The sequence below is a fragment of the Lontra canadensis genome, unplaced genomic scaffold (genome assembly GCF_010015895.1).
Source record: "Lontra canadensis isolate GAN:19392208 unplaced genomic scaffold, GSC_riverotter_1.0 scaffold37, whole genome shotgun sequence".
NCBI lineage: Eukaryota > Metazoa > Chordata > Mammalia > Carnivora > Mustelidae > Lontra > Lontra canadensis.
The window spans coordinates 12,509,277-12,514,823 of NW_022631031.1; positions in this window are offsets into that span (position 1 = coordinate 12,509,277).

Below are 5,547 nucleotides of genomic sequence, written 5' to 3' on the forward strand. Positions count from 1 at the left end.
ATGCGTAATAGCCTAGGTCCAACCAGAAGGCCAATACCAGGCACTAATTTGAGCAGGAGAAGTTTATTAGAAAGAATTACTAATAGAGATGTAAACTACAAGGCTATAAAGAGAATTCTCCACCCCCTAGGATGGAGGACGGTGTCTAAGAAAGGATCAATGTGGAATTCCAAGCCTGCCTTTCAGATTTCGTCAGAGAAGTGTGATTGCAGTCAACTCGGTGGTGGAGGAGTTTGCTGGTTTGTCCAGATCAGAGCTGATCCACCGTTAGAGAAAAGCAGGAGACAACACTTCAGGGGGCAGATGACCTGGGGGTGGTGAGCAGGTGCTCAGAGACAGTGGGGGTTTTGCTGTCAGCATGAAGGCCTGGGCTGTGCGATGCCCACCAGCAGGGATGCTGAGGGTGGTCACCGGTCCTATAGCAGGGCTGCAAGGTTGTTGAGGGATTGTATGCAGCTGAGGCATACCGCTGCTGGATGTCACCACACACACCACCAGGGTACAGTGGAGCAGGAGAGGAGCAAGCAAAACCCATCCCATCAGGTCAGGAAGAGAAGCTGCTTTCCAGCTGCAATGTCCTTCCAGCAACACCTGTTGACAAAGCTTTACGTGGGGTCTAGTCCAACACTGCGGAGCAGGTACTAAAGTGTCAAATAGAAGGGGAGAGGCGGTGAACTGATAAGTGCTGCCCTCAGTTTCCTTTTCCGCTCATGTATTTGTGCAGCTTGACAGTATTTACCAGCTCCACTTATGGTAAAGTGAGCTATTGAGATATGTTCCAGGTAATGGGATGTTGGTAGAAGTGATGTGATCCACGTCCAGATCTTTCCCTTACAGATTGGGTTTTTTTCTCCTAAAAACACCCATCCACAAAACTGGAAATAAACCATTCTAAATCCTCAGGGGATGACAGATCCACCAGGAAATACCCCAGAACACTAAGTCATCTCTTTGAGGAGAGACTTCAGGAGGATCATCTGATCAAGACCATTGATGATAAGGCAGTTCCATAAATTAAAAACAAAATCATTATATGGCTTAGGCATTGAAACTTTACAGTTGTTTTTAAACATGGGTAGTCCTTTTTGACTACTCTGGAAATGAGTGTCTTTGAGATGGGTGCTACCATCGCCATTATCTAAAATATGTGGCACTGGCTCAGTGGTCAAACCATGGGCAAAGAAGAATGAGCTCTTAGAAGCTGAGAGGCTGGCATTCTGTGCTACATAATAGTAAAACATTTGGTGAATTGCCCGTGCAATAATTTGGAAAGCAGATCTTCCTGATGAGTTGCTATGGACCAGTGTCTGCTGCCTTTTCCAGTCTTCCTTTTCAAACGAACAATTGTGCCTATCTTATCCCTGCTTCTCGTTTGTACATTGAGCAACATGGTGGGAGACAGATCGCTAACCTTTTCATTCATGCATCCCTGGACCACAGGGAGCCACATCTGAATCTAATAGAAAGGACTGTTCTTTCCTCAGAAACCGAGACTTTGAGCTGAGTAAAGGGATTGGTGTGACTTGGAGTTCTCTCTCATAAGGAGGAGATGTTTTCTACCTGTGAAAGGAGTGAAATGGGTATTTGATTGCCAAAAGGGGCAACTTTAAGAGTTTAGAACCAAACTCTATTTCCTTTTCTCTTCATGCAAAAAAAACTAAAGGAGTGACCAGTTACCGTTCTAAATTTGGGCCAATGGCATACAGGACAAGGGCTGCTGACCACTTCCAGGACTGCCCTCCATTCTATTTGCTATTCTCTTCTCATAGGTAAAAGCATAGGACTGCCTGGCCCTGGGGGACAGGAGAACCATAAGGTGAAAGGAGTCTTTGAGTCATCATTTGGGAAGAACCACAGGACCCAGAAGAACCACAGGACCAAGAAGTCTCACGCAAAACCATCACATGAACGAGAAATACACTTTTCGTTCCATGCGACCCACTGAAAGTCTGTGGGTTGGAACAGCAGTTAGTCATCCCAGGCAGGTGCTCAGAACCAGCTCGAGTCCGCCCGTGGAGTCAGGATGCGCATCTGTGTCGGGAACAGTGATGATTTGGGTGCAGTGGGAAGATGCCTAGCAGAGCCCCAAAGGCTGGTGATCAATGGAGTTCAGAAGCCCAAGGGGAATTAGGTGGTAGAGAGAAAAAGGAACAAAAAGAACCCGGCCAAGGATGGTGATGTTGCATTTCTAGGTCACACTGTGGCTACCTGAGCAGACTTTTGAGCATTAAAGCAGAGTTTAGCTTTGACAGAATGACATCTGGCACATGGTTAAATCCCCATCACCCAGGAGTGGCCGTTATTTATTGTCCCAACCAGAATTCTATTCGAGAGTGTCAGAAATGCTTTTTTTTTTTAATTTTATTTTTTATAAACATATATTTTTATCCCCAGGGGTACAGGTCTGTGAATTGCCAGGTTTATACACTTCACAACACTCACCATAGCACATACCCTCCCCAACGTCCATAATCCCACCACCCTCTCCCTACCCCCTTCTCCCCATCAACCCTCAGTTTGTTTTGTGAGATTAAGAGTCACTTAAGGTTTGTCTCCCTCCCAATCCCATCTTGTTTCATTTACTCTTCTCCTACCCCCATAACCCCCCATGTTGCATCTCCTCTCCCATCAGAAATGCTTTTAATGATTACCCCCAGAACAACAGACAGAAACCACGGTTGTCCTGGAGAAATGAGCCGCGTGGTCATATTTTCCCAACTTACAGTTCCGTGCAGTTTTAAGATCAAATAAGTAACACAAGCAAAATCAAACATATAAAAACTACTTTGGGAAGGAAAAGGGCCCAGATTCTGATTGCTGTTATGATTCCTATGCATATTTTTAAATCAGTGAATGAATGAAACACCCCATCATCAGCCCTCCCAGATTTAACTACCCATTTCTTCTTTGGTGTCTCCGTAGCAACTTCTAAAAACAGGGCATTTGTGATGAATCCTGTTCCCAGTGTGTTACTAGGACACAAATACAGATTTCCTCTGCCACCCCTGAGAGAGCTGTAACTCTCCCCCTCCCCCCACACATCTCCATGCGTCAAGCACCAACTTCATCGTGGTAGCGAGCAATTCATTTTCATGTTTACCTCATGAAGGGATGCCTGCCGTGTGCCTGATGCTGAGTGAAAAGTGCAAAGTCCCTGCTCCCTTGATGCATTAACACGGCCTCCATTAAGCTGCTCTACCGGGGGGGGGGGGGCCCTGGGGCCAGAGGAACTTTCCTGCTCCAGGGGTTCCTGTCTCCTGGGTCCATTTCCAGAAGGGCGCCAACGCAGCACAGCTCCGTGTTGAGTTTCTTCCCCCATGTGTCTCTCTGACATTTGCTGCCTGTGTTCCCTTTCCCAGCCCCCGATCCAGCTCCAATGCAGGGAACTTACTGTTGAAATAATTGAGCAGATATTTTTAGTGTAGTTAATGTCTTAGCTAGGCATTGGATAAATTGTTACTAAAAAGACTGCACTTAAATCAAAATTTCCATTATGAATGTTGTAGAGAACACCAGGAGATGGTGTGACCCACCTCTGTTTTGATGAGAAGGAAAGTTAAAACCACCAAGGATGGACAGTTTTCCGAAGAGCCTGAGGACAGAGGTTCCATGGATGTGGCCATTCTCCAAGCCAAATCACAGTGCAGCTCTCCCACAGGATCACAGAAAGCTCTTATCATATGTACCAGGAATTATCTCATGAGAATGAATTAGTAGACATAAAGTCTTTAGAACAATGGGTACATATAATAAACACTAGGTAAGTGCTTGCTTTTGTTATTATTATTTTTATAGTGGTAGCCCATCATAATAATAACCAATATTCATTGGTCTGGTAACAATTAATATACATTAGTATATATATGCAATATATAATATTAATGTACTAACAAAATATACTAAATTATTGTTTAAGGGTTCAGTTAAGGACTGGTGAGTTTTATGCCAAGCAAGAGAGAAAGTAAAGATGAGGGAGGAGAGAGACAGAGAGGAAGACAATTAATCTGTCTCTGTGTTTGTGGTAAGGAGAGGGGTTTAGAAGAGAGGCAACGGGGAACTCAAATGACCATGATAACTGGATGAGTGACTCAAGTTTGGAAGCCTTCTCATCATTCGGTAGGAATGACAAGGTTTATTCCACATTATCCCACATACCCTGGTACCTATAGATGGAAATCCCATCAAAACAAAATGCATTTCCTGCTTCTGGAAGTGGGGGAGAGAATAGTAATTAAGACAGAGCCTCTAGAGACTCCATGGCTCTGTGTGTGTCTCTGTGCTTAATTTTTTAGACATTGAAAGGGATATTTGAGGTAATAAAAGTTGTTTCTGAAACTGGGATAGGGTATCTAAGGAGGTGGTGAATTTACTACCCACTGGGGAGTTCGCAAACACACATATTCTTTTTTTTTTTTATATTTATTTTATTTATTTGACAGACAGAGATCACAAGGAGGCAGAGAGGCAGGCAGAGAGAGGAGGAAGCAGGCTTCCTGCTGAGCAGAGAGCCCGATGCGGGGTTCGATCCCAGGAGCCTGGGATCATGACTTGAGCCGAAGGCAGAGGCTTTAACCCACTGAGCCACCCAGGTGCCCCCAAACACACATATTCTTAACAAACCTTGGATATAATAGGTATGACTAGATAACATGTTTAAAACATTAGCCCCCTTTTTTTTTTTCTTCCCAGCATTTCACTTTTACCTCCTCTTCTCATCTTGACTACATAACTTCTCCTCTGTTGGGACAACTTTACTGTTATTCTTCACTTCAGAATGAAGCAAGAAAAGAGCATGCCTTCCTGGTTTTCCACAAGTTGGATAGCTTGGGCCTTGATGGGCCAGGGCAATGACTCAGGGCATAGAAAAAACTTGAATCAGGTGCAAATCTGCAGGACAGGCAAGGATGCTCCAGGATCAGGACTGGGGAACTGGTGTAGATAAGGGGTGTGCACAGCTGTTGGGGCTCCTTACAATGGGGGTATTGCATTTCTTCCCAAACCAAGTTCAAAGCTGAGGGGTGGTGATGGGGGGTAGGTGAAACCCTTGGATAGGTTTGGGGCTTTGAGAGCATGGATGTGTTTAGATCTGAGGTAGAGTCAGTGCTCTTCCCTCAGACCCTGGAGCGGCCATGGCAGAAGGTCGAAGGGCCTCATGGATGAGAGAGAGGCAGTCTGCTTGGATTAATGATGAGGAACCAGGAAGACAGGCTTCCTCAGCAGATAGCAACACAGACAGTGGACCCTAAGGTAGATGCCTTTTACTTCCAATGTGTACTATGCAAGCCTTCCAGAATTCAGATACAACCACAGAGGGGAAAGACAGCCCAAACTAGTTTGTCGGGCCAGCTTCACGTGCATGTGCCCTATGAGTCACTCCGGACTCGACTCAGAAGGGGCCGGCACTTGGTTTAATGCTCCACTCTCATCATCTTGAAATTCGTAGTTTTATTGAACAAGAGGCTTGCATTTTCATTTTGCATTCGACCCTGCAAATTATGCAGTCATTCCTGCTTGACTTGTATTAACATCCCTCAGTGCCAGTAGAAA